Raw genomic sequence first — 20,305 nt, 5'->3', positions numbered from 1 at the left:
GGGTAGAGCGGCTTGCATACACAGGGCCTTGGGTTCAGTCATCAGCACCGCATAGACTGGGCCTGGTGTAATCTTAGCGCTAACCAGGTGGAAGAAGGAGGATCAGAAATTCAAGGTTGTACTTGGCTAAATAGAGTTCAAAGCCTGCCTAGGCTACATGAGACCCTATCAAAAAAAAAAAAAAAAAGAAAAGAAAAGAAAAGAAAGAAAGAGAAAGGAATGAGTAAAGAAAGAATAAGGGAAGGAAGGGAAGGAGGGAAGAAGGAAGAAGAAAGAAAGGAGGAAGAGAAGAAGGAAGGAAGAAAAGAAGAAGGAAGGATGAGGGAACAAAGGAATGAGAGAGCCTCCCAAGTGCTGGGATTGTAGACCACCATGCCTGGGTTTTAATCATTGCTTTAATGTCTTTGTTTGCTAACACCATCATTCTTGTCATTTCTGGGGTTGTTTCCGACAGTCCCCAAGTTGTATGTCACATGCTCCAGCTTGCCAACATGTCTAGAGATTTTTGATTCAGTGCTGAACATCGTGACACTTACATTGTAGTGTCTGGGCTCTATCTAGTTTTTCTTCAGAGTTGCACTTGTTTGGGAAGGTAGATGGTAGGCAAAAAAAAAAAATCTTTCAGACAAAGCAAATATGTGTTTCAGTTTGGTTATTTTAGAGTTGTTTTTCATCCTTATTGCAGTGGGTCTAGGGTAATATTTAGAAGTAGTTTGGGTCTCCTGACAAGGTGTGGCTTTTCTGATCTCCCAGTGAATGCTCTATCTTCAATCAATGAGACTCTTCACCAGGGCTAATCCAACCTCAAGTGCCTCCAAGCCCTGTGTGATTAGCCCTGGAAGCCAATCAGCTCTGTGCTCCCAAGTCACTGTTGTCATGGTTGCATGAAATTCCATCCATGCATGCATCTTTGTGTCCTGTTAAGATTCACAACCATACCAATTTCTGGATTTCTTCCTCTCTCCCTTGAACAATCCCACCTGCACATTGCAGCCCCCATTCTCCCAGTTTTCCAAGTGTGCTCTCCTCACTGCTCCAAGCCAGCTGCATTTTGCTTGAGTCCCTTTCCTTTCTCTCCAGAAGGCCCAGTGACCATGGGGCTCCCTGGCCTGTTTCCTCCTCTGCACTCAGAGACCCAGGCTACCACTTACCCAGTGTTTGACAACAATTGTTTCATACATCTTGTCCAGTTTCCCAGTTATTCCATTTGGCCCCTGTTATCTGCCATGGCCAGAAGTAGACATTAATCTTTCACAAGTTAAACTATGTCATGTTTAAAATGCTTACTGGAAACCCCATTGTTCTTACCCTAAAGGCTGCTCCACATGACTTCCCCTAAAGCCCTGTCCACCCTCCACTCCCTTCCCTGTCTCTCTCTGCACCTCTGTGAACTTTGCACAGTGACTCCTTCTACGCAGAAGTCTCGCCCGGCCCTATCTGCCTAGGTGACTCTGGCTTGACCTTCAGCTCCAGGATTAGTAATCTCCTTTCCCTGGGGAAGCTTGGCTGAACTCTCGGCTCCGTACTCTGTCTGCCTATGCCTTACAAAGACGCTCCCTTGATGAGCACTCTATTGCTTCTGTATGCTGTGGGATTGCTGAATGCCCATCAGAGAATGTGAGCCCCCGCTGAAGGCATACCTTTCCCGCTGCCATCCTGTAGCCCTTGCCACGGGACCAGACCCACCACATAGGCTCACAGATTTCTTGGAGAACAAAGTATCTGCTGCAAGGACCCTGACCTGTCCTCATGCCCCTCTCTGTCCGCTAGTTAGACTTTCTGCATGGGACCACAGTTTACCATGCTTCCCAGACTGCACAGCAAGTCCTTGGACACGTAGAAAACCATCTCACTCGCTCCTGATTGCAGCGCTTGTAGGACCTCCTGATACTGCTAGGAAAGAGGAGGGTAAAAGATCTGAGCATCACAATTTCTAACCTGCCCCCTTCACACCCAGCCAGCAACATCCAACACCTGGCGGCCCCCAAACACACATGATGGACGACCCCTGCCCTGTGCTGAGGCTGCCCTGCTGAGTGGTAATTCACAGATGTGTCTCTAAGGAGGTGGCGTGTGTGTGTGTGTGTGTGTGTGTGTGTGTGTGTGTGTGTGTGTGAAAGAGAAAGAGAGAGAGAGAGAGAGAGAGAGGAGAGAGAGAGAGAGAGTCTTCACAGAGCCACTGCTATTTCACGTGAAAAGGAATTGGGAGGGATACCGCTGTACCCTCAGACCCTCCCCAGCTCCTATGGACCCTTGTCCAGACAGGGCCTTCTACTAACAGCAAACCCACAGGGCCGCAGTTGTCCTTGGAAGGACAATTCTGAGATCAACTTGGTTGTCTGGAGGAAAGCTTCTTACCCTGTAGGTGATGAAGGCTGTAAGGATGGAGTTTGGGGGGGCGGTGGTCACAAACAAAATTCAACAGCCATGGAAAGCTTCTGAAGAGACAACAAGCAGAACTTGATTCGGACATGGAATGGCTTCAAAGTGTCTCTGGTAGCGGTCACCTCGTGTTGCATCCCATGACTTCACTGTAGCCTGGCTCTGAACACACACGGGCACTTTGCACCATGCGCCACACGCCACACCAATTCAATGAATGCTGCCTGAGACATCTTGGCTCAGATTGTATGTTATAAATTATAAATCATAGTGTTTTGACTGCACATGCAAAGTGTTCTGCTCTCATGGAAACAGAACAGTTTAATTATAGAAAACAATGACTTTTAATATTTTCCTGCTGTCATTCTTCAGCGTGTAAGTGTCAAATTAACACATCTCTGTATTGTATTGGTTTAGAGTGTTTGATTTTAAACATTGCTGCCTGAGTTGCCAACTCTCACTTCATTTTTTTTTTTTAATCTTTAAATGAATTTTAACTTGGGATGAGGACAGTATTTACAATTTCTGAAATGGCTGGAAACATACTTCTGCCATTTTGCACTGGCTGCTCTTTCAATGTGGTGATCTCAGCCTTGATGATTATAAATTCAAGATGCCAATCAATTCTGAAATCACTGGAGATGTCCCTCACTCTGAAGGATCAAATATGCACCCAGGATATAATTCTTACATAAAAATGAACACATACATCTCATTACCATGCAAATTTACTTTATTTTTTAATAAATTATCCACATCTGCCAAAGGATTGTTGTAAAATAAATTTCTTTATGATTTATTATTCGTGAATGTTTAATTTGTGTACCTATTTTATATACCTGTATACCTAGGATCAAGTAAAAAACTTGGGGTGGAGAGAGTAAGAGGGATTCCATGTGGGAGAAGTTTTAAATGTCTCTCGTTCCAGAAGGTTTTGGGGTCTTGGCAAGGGTCCTTGATTGAGCACCCAGGGACTCTGACTAGGTGCCCACACCAGGGAACAGCCACTGCCTTTGTTCCAAGCAGCCCCAGACCCCCGCTCGGGCCTGGGCCTCTCCTCATCCAGTCCGGTGCCTGCTCTGCTGTGCTCCGCACGCTGGGCTCTCAGCTCCTGCGGGCTTCCATGCTGCCGCCGCCCTCTTCATTTTGTCTCTTCTGGTGCTGCTGGGGTGAGCGGAGACGCCCCCTCACCAGACTGAGAGGGAAGTCAGCGCCCTCTACACACAAGCACTGTGTTCCCTCCATGGGGGAGCAGGCATGTCTTGCTTTGGGGTGATACTTCAGGACACTGGGTTGAGACGCGCAAGGCCTCCACCTGGCCTAGGAGGGCACTGAGCACTAGCGAGGCTCATGCGAGCCGTTGAACACGGGGCACAGCCCCTTCTCCACCTGGCCTGCGCCACCATGTGCTGGCTCGGACAGCCAGTGTAACCCGCAGTGGAGCTGACCTTCTAGCCCTGGGGAAGGTGCAGGATGAGGCGGGCTCCTGAGAAATCAGAATTCCTCCAGTGTCCGGGGAGCTGTGTCTGTAAATCACCGTGGTACCTTCAACAAAGGGAGATGACACCTGAGTGAGGCTGGCCGCCAGGCAGACTCTGGAGGGGCTGAAGCAGCGTCCCTTGGTGCCCAGCGGCTGAGAGTGATGCTGGGAAGGGATAGGACGGAGGAGGCCTACCTGCCAACTCTTGCCTGGAACTTTCCTGAAAGCAAACAACTTTCATGAGGGTAAACTGGGTGGTTTTAAGATGCAGGATCCCTTCCCCAGCCTCCTCCTCCCCTTCCTTGGCCTCCTTCTCCTCCTCCTCCTCTACCAAGTCAAGAATCTTTCCATGCAGAGCCTGGTACGGCTCAAACGAGATCCATGCCCCCCTGTGGGGAGAACTGGCCTGAGGGTACCAGGGGGACCAGCAACAGAAGTGGATTGAACCAAATGATGGTGGCAACCGGCTCCACAGCTGAGATTTGGCGTCTGCCTGGTTTGCCTTGGATAAAGTCCATGCAGTTGACACCAGAGTGATTACTCCACTGCCATTTGTAGGCACGGTGACATACAGCGAGCAGCTCAAACCATAAGTCACCTTTTATCTGCAGAGAGCCACATTCTGCACGTCCAGAAAAGGCAAATTTTCCAGATGAGAAGGGCCTGGGAGATTTTCTACATGAGCGGTTTGCATCCGCGCTGCCGAGGAGACGTCTTTGTCCGCCCTCCCGCCAGGCCTCGTGTTTGCAAAGATTGTGCCGTCCAATCCGCCTCCATTAAGCGATAATTAATTTGTTTCCCAATTGTTCAATTAATCAAAGACATAAATAACGGCCAGCCTGAGCTTTTAATCAGTGTGTGTGGGGGAGGGGCTGGTACTTACTCAGACGCTGACTGGGTCCTCTCCCCTCAAATTTCATCTCCTCCTCGCACAGCGCATCGAACGAACAAACGGGGATGGGGGAGAAACCAGTCTCCTTGTCCAAGGTCACTCAGCAGCCAGAGGCAAAGATGGGATGATAAAGACTGCGCTTTCTACCCTACCCCTTAGCACCTCTTGTCATGACACCCCACCAGGGTGATGTGCTTTGGGCCCAAAGCAAATGCCCCATGCGGGGTGGAAAGAGGCTTGGTTTAAACCAAGTGCAGACAAACACAGAGGCATGGAGGCCACTTGGCTCAGACGCGTCCTCAGGGGACAGCTTCAGCCACGGCTGGATCCAGACAACTGCCGTGGGACCACATCCCACCCCCGAGTACAACGCCAGTGGGACTATATCCCACCACCTGACTCTGATGGTTTCTCTTTGCCCGGTTCCCATGTCCTCCTGACCCAGGTCCTCTCCAGGATCCTGATATCAGTGTGCCACTGTCCCCTTGACAGATCAATACATCTCTCCTTCAGCGGGACCACAGCAGAACTCGGACTCTCATTCTCCCCTGCTTCTCCCGCCTTCCCCAGGTCTGGGAGTTGGGCTGCATCCATTGCTCAGACACGCAGTGGCCCTTGCCCCTCGCCATCTTCAGTCTTCACAGATCCCACTGGTGATACTGCCATGGCACACCCTGTGCCTCTCTGCCTCACCCTTGTCCCCTAGGACACCAACCCCTGATTGCTGTCCCCAGCTTCTCTCTGGTCCTTAGAACTTGTTGTTTCCTCAGAGACTGAGGCAAAGATATCAAAATGAGGCAAAGACCACTCACTTACCAAGACCCACTAACAGCGTTCCATGACGTTTAAAGTCAGAATTCCTTCCCACGGCCCCCAGCCCCGGGGGGAGGGTGCTCTCTCCTCAGCATACAGGACTTGTGCACCAGATCCGACCCGGCTGGATTTCTTGTAGCCACGGCGACCTTTCTGCTTCGGGAGATGCCTCAGCTCCCGTATGTCCCAGGGCCTTTGCACTGGCTGTACCTCCCCTAGCTTTTCTCTCACTGGCTCCTCCTTGTCACTTGTGCCTCAGCTCAAATGCCACTTCCCTAAGTGTCCTCTCTGAAGCTGTTCTCCTCTGACGCCACTTTGTAGCGTGTGGCTTGGACCGGGTTCCTCGAGTCTTACTCACAGTGTGTAAATATCTTGAGTGAGTTGGTGCCTCGTTGTCTGTACCCCCAGTCAGAATGGGACCCCCAAGAACTAGGTGCCTCGCTGTGCTGGCTACACTCACAGCCGGGCCCCCACACTGCACACCATACCTATGTGGACGTGGAGCAGAAACCTTGACTGGTTTCTCTGCAAGTGATGAGAACTTCTTCAGCACCCTTTGGGTAAGTATAGGATTGTGATCAATTGTTACCCTCTGGTAGAATGTTCTAGAAAATCAGTTCCTGGGGTCCCAGGTGAAAAGTGCCTAACACTGGGTTTGGCTCATTCTACCCTGAGCGCCTTATCTGAGGGTGCTAATCACACACATTTCAGCCTCTGACTCTAATGCAACTGAGTGTCTCCAAAGCCAGCACCAGAGGAAAGGCATGCAGCAGAAGAACGAGGCCTCATTAGAGACACGCTGTCAGTAACGAGGAGCTCTTCATCCTGCAGTCACGACTGCCAAGCACGCGCCAGGGAGGGGAGGAGGGACAGCGCCAGGCTGTGCTGTCGAGCCCGGGCCTGTTGGGACCTCTGGCCTTGGGGGAAGGGGACCCTGGCTTTTGGGAACGTCTGACTTGTCAGGACTCCTGGCCTCTCTGGGTGCCTGGCCCAGCTTCTAGCTCTCCATAGGTGGGTCACTGTCCAGGTCAGATGATCCTCATCCACAGGGGCCTCATGAGTACACCTAAGGAGAGAAACACTCTCCCTTTCTAAGCTTCTAACACTTTCCCCTAAGAACTCCACTCAGAAATCCAGTTATGTGTATTTGGGAGGTCACTGTGTATTAGAATAGGGTGCCCCCAAAGCACTCCCAAAGACTCGCCAGAGTCCTAGTACTATGCCTTGCAGGGGACTCTCTCTGTGGTCAGTATTGCTAGCTGGGTGGCTGCTTGCCTAGATTTATGGGCATGAGTATACAGGTGGGTGGGTGGCTGAGTGGGTGGGTGGACACACAGATTGATGGATGAGTAGGTGTGTCATGGATAAATGAGTGGGTGGATAAACAGACGGTAGGTGTGTGGATGGAAAGATGGATAGATGAAGTCAGTGGAAGGATGGACAGATGGTTGATTCACTGAGTGGTTGAATGGATAGTTGAGTAGATGGACAGATAATTGTTCACTGCTATTTTCAAGGTTGTGTGTGTGCATGTTTACGTATATGGGTACATGCACATGTATATGAGCACGCATGTGGAGGCCAAAGGTCTACGTTGGGTGTTTTCCATAAATGAATATGTATGTATGGATATGTTTATATATATATATATATATATATATATATATATATATATATATATATATATGTATGTATGTATGTATGTATGTATGTATGTAGAGAGAGAGAGAGAGAGAGAGAGAAGGTCTCTTATTAAACTCACAACTCGTTGATTCAGCTAGACAACCTAGCCAGAGACTCCCAGGAGACCTCCCGTCTCCGCCTCCACCCCGTGAGATCCCCGGTGTGCCCCCCCCGGCTGTTTCAGGATGCTGGGGGTCCAAACTCAGGTCCTCCACCCATGAGATCCCCGGTGTGCCCCCCCCGGCTGTTTCAGGGTGCTGGGGGTCCAGACTCAGGTCCTCCACCCCGTGAGATCCCCGGTGTGCCCCCCCGGCTGTTTCAGGGTGCTGGGGGTCCAGACTCAGGTCCTCCACCCCGTGAGATCCCCGGTGTGCCCCCCCCCCGGCTGTTTCAGGATGCTGGGGGTCCAAACTCAGGTCCTCCACCCCGTGAGATCCCCGGTGTGCCCCCCCTGGCTGTTTCAGGGTGCTGGGGGTCCAGACTCAGGTCCTCCACCCCGTGAGATCCCCGGTGTGCCCCCCCCCCCGGCTGTTTCAGGGTGCTGGGGGTCCAAACTCAGGTCCTCCACCCCGTGAGATCCCCAGTGTGCCCCCCCCGGCTGTTTCAGGGTGCTGGGGGTCCAGACTCAGGTCCTCGCGCTTGTGCCTCTAACACTTTACGGACTGAGCCATCTCTCCAGCCCCAGAGTTGTTCTCGATGGCAATGATGACAGAGTCATAAGTGTCAGATTAGGTCACAGTATCCCAAGCTGCAAGAACCCACAGCCCATAATCTTGTGAGACTTAAGTGAGTTCGAAAAGCACTACGTAGTGAAACCTCCTCCTGGAGTCGTGACACCCATTAGCGTGTTGGCCCTTGGGAGCTCCTGCAGGGACAGATGCATTTAGCTGAACCTGTTTTGTTAAATGTTGGCTCAGAGTCTCCATGAGGCAGGCGCTCACTCACAGAGCATCCTTCATCCACGATCTCACACATGGGTGAATGTCGCGGGCAGGTGGACGGAACGGTGGAGACCTGGGCCTTCAGGATAGAGCAGTGCAGCCGAGAGTCTGCTAAGCGGGGCCACGCTGGACCCCCGGAGGCACCGGCTCTGGGCAGTCCTCCCTCCTTGCACTTCAGCTGCGGGTTGGGGAGGGGCCGCTGTCTCGCTTTCCTGAGCCTTTCCCGACCCGGGGCTGAGTCACCCACTTTATCTGCCTTTGTTACTCTGGTATCAGCCGGTTCTAGCTGGAATGATGATACAATGCCACCGTGATAAACTACTGCCTGTTCTCCTTGGAACAAGAGGTCGGGAGGGCTCTGACCGCTTTTCCTGTAGAAGTCATCCTACATCTCAGAGCAGAGCCTCTCCAACCTTTCCTCTGTCACCGCAGAATACAGAAACCTCTCAAAGCTCAAAGACTGACGAGAGGAGGCCTGCTGCCCCCCCGCCCCCAGCACCCATCCAGACACGGAGGCAGGCGGGAGTCCTAATGGGGCCAATCCACGGGGAAGCTGTGGGCCGACCTTTGAGCTCTTTCCACCTCCTTCCTTCCTTTCCCCCCCAATCCCTCCAGCCCTGTGGTCCTGTGTGGTTTCCGAGATGTCCCAGGAGCCTGGCCCCACACAATGCCCTTCCCACTGAGGGCACCCTAACTGTGCAGAGCAGCCTCTGGCTGCCTCCAGAAACAGCTGAGTGACCCTCAGGGCAACGTCGCTCCGCCCGCCCTGGCCGACGTCCTGACCCGGCCTGAAGCTCTCACGTTTGTCGCCGCTTCCCTCTCCCCGGGAAGGGGACATTTCCAAGACGGCGCCTCCCATCTCTGGAAGGGTGAAGACGAGCTAACCGGTGTCCTTTCTCTTCCCTTCTAGTTGACTAACCGTTGACTTTATGGAGCCAGAAGAACCTCACTTTGTACCGAGGAAGGACCATGGGGGCGGGCTATGCTGGGCTCAGCCCTGGGCGCTCCCGGGCCTCAAGCAGCCGCTTCCAGCAGAACTGGCCACACCCACCACCATAGCCCGGAAAGACGGTTGCTGGGCCAAACTGGGACCCTTGAGCCTGAGCCTGATGACGCTTTGGTTCTGTGGCGTACGTGTTGAAGCTGCTTGTCTGCCCCATGTCACTGGAGGTGTCCTGTCCCAACTGCCCACCGGTGACATCACACTTGGGGGATGGCATCTGTAGTTAGGCTCGGCTGGAAAGGCCAGCGGGAACGCTGACACTGTTTTCTTCTGGAACGTCAAAGCCTCCAGGCCTCCACTCCCCTCATTGAAGGATCACGGGGAGGCAGGCCGCGGCCAGCAGTCCTTTCCCGCGGTCCCTCTGCTCTTGTGTCTCAGCTTCCAAAGTGGGGTCCCAGCGACCTCAGAACAATCTTGCCTAGCCTCCCTGTACCCCTCAAGCAGGGCTGCAGAAGGAACTGATCCCTTCATACTTCTTCCCCCTCCCTCCTTTCTGACGGCTAGCCCCATGTTGCAGTCAGCCCCTTGGTAAGTCTGTCATTCCCTGGACACTGGGACACTGGACAGCTCTGAGCCTAGCTCACACTGGTTCCATTCCCAGGACAAAGTAATACTTACACTGAATCCAAAAGCGCCTTCACATCTAGCCAACCAGGCCTTAATATCCTCCCTCCAGAGAGCCCTTCCCTGACTCTCATCAGATCTTTTCCCAACTCTCACAGTCCATCCACACTGTCTTGCAGTCCAGCAACATGGAGGAATGGGCCACATGATGATGTCAGCCCATGCCTCGGGGCCTCCCCAAGAGCCTGGTAAACACTTAGGTACCCCAAGGACCTCCTTTGTCTTGGCCACACCCTACTCTTGAGTTCCACGTTCTTGTTTTCTGTACTGCATTCCACACTCATTTCTAGGACCCATAAATTTCTTCCTTTGAGGGACAATGATCAGAGCTGCTAAAGAGCCCAGGAGACCCTCTGCCTTTTGAGTAAGGACCATTGTTGGGACACTGTCCCTTCGTGTCTTATCCTTCCCTTTTGGGGTCTTCCCTGTGCACTGCAGCATGGAAAGGGCTCCTGAATTCCTCAAGTCCAGCTGCAGACACCCCAGCCTGAAGGGCGTGTGCCTCATGGTCCTGGAGCTGTGAGCGGGGCCTCCTTCCTGTGAGGACCCGCTGGAGTGAGCAACGCCCCACACCATCCCAGCACTCTGTGAAGATTCGATCGATCTCTCAGCAAAATCTCCTGCAACAGCAAAACTGTGGCCAGCAGATTCCAGAAGGATTAATCACCCACCCCACGTGCCCAAATGCCTGCACCTACCTCCTCAAAGAACAGTTAATCAAAGGTGTAGGGAACACCTCCTCCGCCACCCACCGGTGGATGACAGCGCTTTGTAGCTTTGTGCCAGGAAGCAGCATGTAGTCTTACCTCAAAGGGCCCTCTTCCCAGATGCTGTCCTGGGTGCCTGCTCCAGCCTGCCGAACTTCCACACCCCACAGTTACGCTGCCTGGCTGGCCTTATCTATTGGCATCTCTGTGTTCCTGGGGTGCTGAGTGGCAGAGTGCTACATTTGGAAACCTATTGTCTAGTTTCCTCAGGGCCTCATGGCCCATTCAAGTTGAAAAGTTCAAGTTCACTGCTGTGAATGATGGTTTGCACTTACCCCAGCCCTGGAAAGGCCATGACAGGGGGATCCCTAGAACTTACTATGTGCCCTCACCCAGTCAGTGAGCTCTGGATTGAGTGAGAGACCCTGTCTCAAAAAAAAAAAATAAATAAAGTGGCCATGGTATTCATGACTCATAGTGGCTGACACCACCCACACAAGAGTTACACAACAGGAGGAAAAATTATGACACCAAAGTAAAATAGAGACTCAGTGGAAAGAAGTAATTCAGAAGAGGAAGGATATAGGAGGGAAAGGGTTATATTGGCTATATGTATAGAGGTTGTCTATATAAAGCTTAAAAAGGTGGGCTGGAAGGATGGTTTAGCAGTTAAGGCGCTTGCCTGCAAAGGCAAAGGACCCAGGCTCAGTTCCCCAGAACCCACATAAGCCAGATGCATATGGTGGCACAAGTGTCTGCAGTTCGTCTGCAGTGGCTGGAGGCCCTGGTACATCCATTCTCTCTCTCTCTCTCTCTCTCATCTATCTCCCTCAAATAAAAAAAAATTAAAAACAAAAGTAAAGTGGAGAGTGCTTGAGTGAAACACCCAATCTTGGCCTCTCCTCACACACGCAGACACACGTATGACGCACCACTTGTGCACCACATACACGCCAAAAATAAAGTTCAAGTCTGGACAACTCCTGTTTTTCAAGCTCAGGCAACCAGAGAAAGGCAGATGCTCCTGTGGAGGAACAGGGGCCCCATCTTTCTTCCATGAACCCCAGGTTCCCCCCTCATTAAATGGGGTTCATGATCTCCTGCCTCACAGTGGTCACTAGGAGCTGCTGTAGATAAACCCAGAGCGTACAGCATCAGTCATTGTCAAGACAAATGCGGTCAGATGCACCCATGGGTCACACGGGATCTGTGTGGGTGGATGGATATGCTCCACTGCAGCCATTCCTGTTTAGAGGCCCTTCCAAGGCTCAATCCCCACTTATACCGAACGGCAGCTCACTGCAGAGGGACCAAGAGCAGCAGGCAAGAACAGGTGTGACCCAGGTGACACCCTGAATCCTGTCCGACCAAGGAAGATTCTGGAAGTCAGAAAGGACCTGTCCCGAAGGGAAGGGGGTACCACCTGGGCTGCAGTATGGACAACCCTGAAATCATGATTCCAGGTGAAAGAAGCCACATGGCACATTACCCCACTCATAGAAGAATCCAGAACAGGAAAAGCTCGGGAGACAGACAGATTGCAATCCAGAGGTTCCCAAGGGCTAGAGGGAATGCAGGGGCAGGAATAGATGGAGGAGAGTACCAAATGTTCCCAGGTGGCTCAAACCTGTCATCTCAGCACTTGGGAGGCTGAGGCAGGAGGACCATGAGTTCAAGGCCAGTGTGGGCTACACAGGGAGAGCCTGTCGCAAAAGAAAAAAAGAAAAGCAAGAAGAGTTATAGAGTTTCATATGAAGGTGATGGAAATATTCTATAATGGACTATAGTGACACGTTGCAGAATTGAGAATATAGAAAAAACATCACATATTTTTAAAAAATATATTTATTTAAAATATATAATATGTAAATATAAGTATATATATGTAATAAATATTTTTAAATATTTAGTTATGAGAGAGAAAGAATGAGTGATCCAGGGCCTCTATCCACTGCAAATAAACTCCAGATGCATGTGCCACCTTGTACATCTGGCTTACATGGGTCCTGGGTAGTTGAACCTGGGTCCTTGGGTCCTTAGGCTTTGCAGGCAAGTGCCTTGACTGCTGAGCCATCTCTCTAGCCCCTGACCATCACATTCTTCAAAGAGAGGAGCTGCATATGATATGGGTTGTATCTCAATAATGAAGAGGGATGGGGGAAGGAGGAAGGAAGAGAAGGAGAGAGGGAAGGAGGATGGCTCTTGACCCAGGTCTGCCTGTCCGTCATCCATGCCCATGCTACATTCCCAGCCTCAACCTCACCAACAGCTCTGGGATTTCAGTAGTTGATGAAAACCTGCTAAAGGGCAGAACCCCCTCTCCCCTTCCCCAGCCCACGGGGTCCTTCCTAGAAGTGCAATAGATGAGCCACCACCAAATCATACCAACATTCCACTGCTCTGAGTTTCCAGTGAATGGAACTTTCTGGAAGCCCCTCCCCCCCACCTCCCCCACCTCCTGTCTGGGAGAGCTGTTTTCCAGACTCCTATGAACTTGATTTTAAGTAGCAATTTCTCACAGCCCTGTTGCTATGAGGCAGTTAGTAAAAACACCCATTTGCGGGGAAAAAAATCCAGCTCCAGCCCAATCTACTTTTCATATCTACTATCCTTTTAAACACAATGACCAGGACGCTGCCGCTGTCTCTATGGGGAAGAATGGATTTAGAGGGCTGTGTGCTGTGTTGTCGCTTTCAGAGCAGACAGGTAGACGGGGCGCGTTGAAGGCTGTTGTCTGCCATGGCCCTGGAGACCTTCAAGAGAGACCAAATATTTATGCTGTGTTATATGCACAGATATTCTTGGCAGTGTTAATTAGCTCAGCGGTGGGGGCTTGTTTCCAGCCAGGATCAAGGCCTCATGCTCCCCTAAACGCATCCCTTTGGCTTCTCTTAGAGGGAACATTTCTGCCCATCGCAGCGGCCTGCAGCCCATCCACCAAGAGCTCCAGACACGGGGCTGAATTCACTGGTGGGCAGAAATGCTGTGTGCCAGGGAAGAAGCAGTGTGCTCTCTCTGTAGACTGAGTCCTCAGCAAGACCTTGGGGCCTTGTACCATTCAACCTTTAGAAGCCCAGATACAGCAAGCATGGCCGGAAAATGCAGACACCGAGAAGCCCAGGGAAGGTCCCTGGGCAGCACCGGGTTCGGGGTGGTGGGCCAGGCTTGCAGGGCTACCACTGCTCCCGAAGAGCCTGGTCTGCCTCTTCCGCAGCTCTGGGGCAGGGGCCTGGGGGCGGGGAAGAGGTGCGAGCTCTCAGCCCAGGCCAGGCTGTAATCCTCAAGGCACGACAGCCACAAGATGATGATAATGAGAATTAGCACATTTCAGAGAGAGCACATGAATACTGAGTATCTTTTCAGCTCTTTTCCTCCCAATCATTTGATTTAATAATTTACATTTCACTTTAAAATTCGTTAAGAGGTTAGAGCTCATGTTAAGTGTTCACACTACAATAAAAAAAATTTTTTTTTAAATAAAAGGGATTGGTTTGAATAGAGATCTATGTCTCTGAAGCTTCTGTTTATCAGATCCTTTCTTGGATGGTGCTCCTCCATCTCCTGGGTTTGAATACATATAAATTCATTTAATAAATATTTTTAGAGACCTACTGTGCTTCAAGCCCAGCAGAAGGGAGAATTAATTCCAAAGGACAGGTGGCTGGTTGTCGTGGGGGCATCTGCATCTCCCAGAAGAAGGAGACAAGGCAGACAGCAGCGAGTTCAGCAGGCACAGGGGAAGGCACGGGGGAAGGCAGGCTTTGGGTGAGCCAGGGGGAAGCCATTTAAACTTTGGGGTTTAAGCCAGGCATGGCAGCAAGCCCCTGTAATCCCAGTGCTAGGGAGGTGGAGACAGGAGGACCCCTGGATAGCTAGTCTAGCTGATTCAGGGAGCTCTAAGTTCAGTGAGAAACCCTGTGTCAAAGAATAGAGCAACTAAGGAAGAGACCTGATATTGACCTTTGGCTTCTGCACGCACATGCACACACATACACCCACACAAATACAAACATGCACACACAGGCTGGAGAAGAGGCTCAGCAGTTCAGGGTGCTTGCTTGCAAACCTGGGTTTGATTCCCAGGTACCTACATAAAGCCAGATGCTCAAAGTGGTGCATGAGTCTGGGGTTTGTTGGCAGCGGCTAGAGGCCATAGTACACCCATTCTCATTCTCTCACTCTCTCCCCTTGCAAATAAATTTTTAAAAATTTTAGGGGCCTGGAGAGATGGGTAAGTGGATAAGGTGCTTGCCTGCAAAGCCTAATGACCCAGGTTTGATTCCCCAGGACCCATGTAAGCCAGATACACAAAGTGGTATATAAGTCTGGGATTTGTTTTGCAGTGGCCAGAGGCCCTGGTGCACCCATTCTCTCTCTCTTTCTTGCTCTGCTTGCAAATAAATAAAATATTTTAAAATGCAAACAAGCATGCATGTACTGCACACATACATGCAAAATGAAAGAAAGAAAGAAGGAAGAAAAGAAAGAAAGAAAGAGAAAGAGAGAGAGAGAGAGAAAGGGGGCTGGAGAGATGGCTTAGCAGTTAAGGCATTTACCTGCAAAGCCAAAGGACCACAGTTCGACATTCCCCAGGACCCATGTAAGCTGGAAGCACAAGGGGGCACACGCGTCTGGAGTTCGTTTGCAGAGGCTGGAGGCCCTGGCGCGCCCATTCTCTCTCTCTTTCTCTCAATTAGATAAATAAAAAGATATTCCAAAAAGAATGAAAGAAAGGGAGGGAGGGACGGAGGGAGGAAAGAAAGAAGGGAGGAAGGAAGGAAGGAAAGAAAGAGAGAGAGAGAGAGAGAGAGAGAAAGAAAGAAAGAAAGAAAGAAAGAAAGAAAGAAAGAAAGAAAGAAAGAAAGAAAGAAAGAGAGGAGGAAGGAAGGGCCAGCTGTCCATGGACAGACATACTCCAAGACATATGCCCAGGAGTTTCCCAGGAAGTCCAGCAATGGGCCTGGAGCACAGAAGATAGATGAAAACCAGCGTTAGAGGTCTGGGGTCCACTGTGGCCAGAAAATCATGAGAGGGTGTGCTTGGCCAGGGAGAGCAGGTAGCTGCAGAGTGTAGGGGCTCCAGGGGCAGCACCAGCACCCCAGGAGCCAGGAGCTGTCTCTCAGGGGACCCCTACGCCCCAGGTAGGCTATCCAGACCTTCCCCCAGTAGCTGGCATTGCCACACATAGATCTTTGCTAGCGTCGGTCACAGGTCTTCTTTGGAGTGGGTGGTATGCATTTGTGGCATGTTCTTATGCGTGTGGGTGCATGTGTGTATATGGGTGCCCATGCACGTGTGTGCACTTGCATGTGGAATCCACAGGCCAGCATTGGCTGTCTACTTCAATTACTCTTCATCTTAGTTTTATGAGCTATGGTCCTTTATTGAACCCAAGACCCACCAATTTGCTAGACTAGCTAACCAGCAAGCCATAGGGATCCTCCAGCCTCTACCACCCTGTCTCTGCGATCCCCTCACACTGCTGGGATTACAGACGCGCACCCCCACACTTGACATTTTATGTGGGTTCTCAGGTCCTCAAGCGTGTGTGACAAGCACTCTACCCGCTGAGTCATCTCCCAGCCCCATGTCACAGGCTCTAAAGGTGACTCATGCTAAGTTTGATGTTCCTCTGTAGGGAGCTTTGGGGTTCTTTTAACCCACAGGGTAGGAAGCCTGCCTAGGCCCTGCTGGGGCTTTGGAGAACAGCCCTTGCACTGCAGTGCTGGGGGATGGTGAATAGCTCCCTACTTAAAAAAATTAAAACAGACACTGGGCTGAAATAACTCTTGCTCTGCCAACAACTTCAAAGTCAAGATTAAAAGGCCGCTCTCAAGACTTAAAGGCACCTTGTGTGTGGCTTTGGGTGGAAGCCTGTTTTTGCAGCATTGATAGTAGCTAGTATTCTCCAAACAGGCTATAATAACAGTACCCTCCCGAGACACACATGTACTCAGGTCTCCGGATGGTAAAGAGGATGGAAATAGCTTATTTCCATCCTCAGGTTCACTTCCACGGAGCTGTTAGCCCAGCCGACCATGGGGAATGACGCTCGCTTGTCTGCAAATTAATTTCTGGACAGGACTGCCAGGAGCTGATGTATCTTGTCAGCGAGGAGGAGCGCCCGGAAATCTCAATGCTATGGGCACTGGTTAATCATTGTATTTACGGCATCTTGGTGAGGTGAGGGGCCAGCTGGAATGTCCTCCGGGGTTAATGGACATTCTGGAAGATAGGAGAGAGAATGCAGCGTTGGCAGTGAGAAGATGCAGGAGCTATCCATTTCTGCCCAGGGGACTGAGAAACGGCCCCTCCTGTCCTGAGGCCCACTGGATTGCAGTTTTATTCCCTAGTTACTCCATATGTATTCTCTGATCTCTTCTCCATGGAGAGGTTGGGCCATATTGATCTGGAGGCCGGGTGTTACCATGATTTCTCCTGAGCAGGGTGAGATAGTACAGACTCCACTTGTGTTGATGTATCGGCCAAACCTCACAATAAGGTGCACGTCACTATGAAAATACACTCACTGTAGCTCCTACATGCTTACCCCCTCCCTTCCCCCTCTTCCTTTTGGCTGCAAAGCATTCCTGGGAAATTATCAATATGATGTTTCATGTCATGTCATGTCAGCTAAGCAATCCGACCCCAGAGCAGGAGCCCCCGGGCCCAGGCGTGGGAGGGCTGAAATTCACAGGCGACAGCCACGGGAAGTGTGAGATTCGTTTCATTTTCTTTTCTCTCTTATGCTCTCTTTTCATGCCTTTCCCCACATAAAAGAGAGATTAATTAATCCAGGCGTGATCTTTCTGCTGAATTTTATATTGTGTCTGACTACTTAATAGAAGTCAGAGGAGCAGAAAGCATGTCCCAGAGGAGCTGGCAGTGTGAAGTGGGGGTACCAGCAGATTTCACGACTACTGTCAAAGATGGGAGACGGTGAATAAAGCAAACGCCGCAAGGTCTTCATTCATTCACCGATGCGCTCATTTTTGAGGCCCAACGGAGGGGGCTCCTCACACTGCCTTGTCTCTGAGAGGTCTTGGATCCGCCCCTGATGAAGTTTTTAGGGTGATTTATAACCAAAATAAAACTCAGTAAATATTTTTTGAGCAGCAGCCACATGTTCAGCACCATCCTGGATGTGTAGAGAATACCAACCGGGGCTGAGCCATGGCGGCTGTCACCGAGGATTGCACATCTAATTGGGGAGAGGAAATATATGCCCACAATACAAGGCAATTACGGTAATGGCCCGCATTTAAACACCACACTCCTGTTTACCCGCAGTTTCCTATCATTCTCTCCGACACTGTTGGAATCTCTCAAAGACTCAGAGAGGGGAGATGCAGAGGCTGTGATGAGACTCATTTTGTAAATGAGGAATGTGGGCACAGCAGTGAGTGGGGGCTTCTGGAGTCATTAGCCACAGGGACCACCAGGGCCATGGACACCCAGTCTGTGACATGATTCCATTAAATAACTGTGTGCAAATTAAAGGCCCAAAGCTCTGGGAACAGACGGAGAGATATATGAAAAACCCAGCCAGGAGCTGGCTCTGGGGGCCCAGAGAGTGCTGCGGGGGAGGGGCGACTCCATTCTGCCTGGATGTCCCGGCTGGGCCCAGGTGGCGGCAGTGATCGTGACATAACCCGCAGGAAGAGTCCAGCAGACAGTTTGCTCATCCACTCAGACATCTTGGAGGCAACACCAACCCATAGCCAAATCAGGAGTCCTGGGTGTCAAATTGAAGACCAGCATTAGACACCAGGGCAAGCACAGGTTTAACGGTCCCACCATGACTCAGTGGGCACTGTGGAAGAATACGTGAGCAAGGGCCTGGGCGGGGGTCACCTGCCCTCTGGAACACAGCTTTGCAGGCTCAGCTACCATTGCTGAATCTCTCCTTTGGCCTCTCATTGTGAGCTCAGAGGATGGTGATGTCATTCCTCCTCAGGCCCATTAAGCACATGGATCAATGGAAGGAAATAAAGTTTAGATTTTTCAAAGAATCTTTGCAGCAGATGGCCCCAGGAGACCAATTGCAGGCTAAAAGATGACAAGATTCCTAATTAAATATAATTAAATAAGCATTAAGAAAGAGACTGCCTTGCCTTTTCCCCATCACACCACTGTGTGCCAACCTGAGAATGGTATCTCTTGGGAAAAGCTACCCAAATCCCTGGTGACTGAGCCAAAGAAACTGAAAACAGAGGGGCTGTGAATTAAGCCAGAGTCTGCAGGGATGTAGAGCCAATGGAGAAAAGTCTGATGGAGAAGGACAGACTTGTACCACAAACGCCCATGCTGCTAGCCATAAGGACCTGGCGCTCACGTGCTGCATGACCTTGGACAGGTTTCTTTACTCACCTGGGCCTCTTTTCTTCTAGGCCAGTGTCTTAGAACAAAAATGCAATGCAAGCCACATCTTAGGTCTTACAAATTTTCTAACAGACATGTCTTTTTAAAAAGTAAAGAGAATATAATTTTAGCAGTAGATTTTTATAGAACCCAGAATATCTAAATTAGTTTCATTGAAGCAGGCATTTACTATTAAAAAAAAAATGGTACTCAAATAGGTGACATTCTTTCTTTCATTGGTTTGTCTTGAATCGGTTCTTCTCCACTTGGAGCTATGTGTCCAGTGTGTGGCAAGTAACCTCTGTATTGGCTGTCCAGAGTGAGTCCAGATGACGAATCTCTGAATAGAATCCAGAGGCTGGGGAGGTGATCTTAGCACAGGAGGCTTTGCCTGGCAACACAAGGTCCTGGGTTCAATTCCCAGCACAACACACAAAAAAAGTGCCTAACTGTACGTGGCGAGTTTAAAAAATAAATGAGACACGAAATGTACTTCACGTGACCCCATGTGTCATTGACGCCCAGTGAAGCCAGGCCATCCAGAGGGAAAAGTCTGAAATCTCTCTCAAAAACAACCCCTAGGAAGGCTGCTGGCACTGGGGTGGAGTGAGGTCCTTGGTGTTTGGGAATGAAGACAGGCTCCCCCAGTGCACCCCTAAAGCCATAGGTGGGTCCCAAGATTAACATTCACTTGCAGCCAGATTCCGTAATAAACAGCCTCTTTCCACCTGGAGCCCGGAAGCGCGCAGATGCGGTCCCCTCTCCCAGGCACAGTGATGGAAACCCGGCCTTGCTCCATCACCCGCGGCCTTTAAATCAGCCGTGATTCGGCCGGCGCGGGAGGTTTGCAGGCGCTCTGCAGGGCTCTCTAAATTTTGTGACCACGGCTTGTTCTTATCCAGCAAGTCAAGGGAAAACGGCGCTATTGATCACTAAGCCATCGATAACGTCAGCCCTGAAGCTGCCTGCACACGTTTTTAATTGTCTTGGCCTTTTTATATCTGTAAATATTACCATATGTGTCTGGGAGACTCACGGCCTCTGGGTGGGAGAAAAGGAATGGGAAATGGGCATGGTGAATAATGGTGAAGCCCCTTTTTATAAAACGCTAGTGGGTCCCATTCGGGGCCTGGTGTTGGAACTCATGAGGACACGTCCGTCGCCCAATTGCACCTAATTTCTCACTGTCATTGCCCCCCCTTGCTTCCTATCTCAGTAATTACGCTTCGTTTGCTGTAACAGAAACGCAGAATGGGGACATCCAATAAATCAGCCAGGAAATAAGCAATGAATGCTGTGGTTGACGTTTGCATATCACACATGTGGCTCTCCAGATGTTAGGACTTCATTTCTACCACTATAAAAACTAAGAAAGAGGAAACTGGGAGCAGCTCCAACTGCCAGCACGCCCTCCCCGCA

The 20,305-nt window shown here is 50.6% G+C and overlaps 1 long non-coding RNA gene across 1 annotated transcript in view; it reads right to left on the bottom strand.

Moving 5' to 3' along the window:
• Positions 1 to 3,199: 3,199 nt before the first annotated feature.
• The window catches only part of LOC123462794, a 77,355-nt gene continuing 60,249 nt past the window's right edge, over positions 3,200 to 20,305 (bottom strand). Inside the window, exon 3 of the long non-coding RNA XR_006638527.1 lies at positions 3,200 to 3,927. This is a non-coding gene — a long non-coding RNA (uncharacterized LOC123462794). The remainder of the gene's footprint in view (positions 3,928 to 20,305) is intronic.

This window comes from Jaculus jaculus, chromosome 8, assembly GCF_020740685.1.
Source record: "Jaculus jaculus isolate mJacJac1 chromosome 8, mJacJac1.mat.Y.cur, whole genome shotgun sequence".
NCBI lineage: Eukaryota > Metazoa > Chordata > Mammalia > Rodentia > Dipodidae > Jaculus > Jaculus jaculus.
Note: the sequence above shows the minus strand (reverse complement) of the source record. Positions and strands in the feature narration are given on the sequence as shown.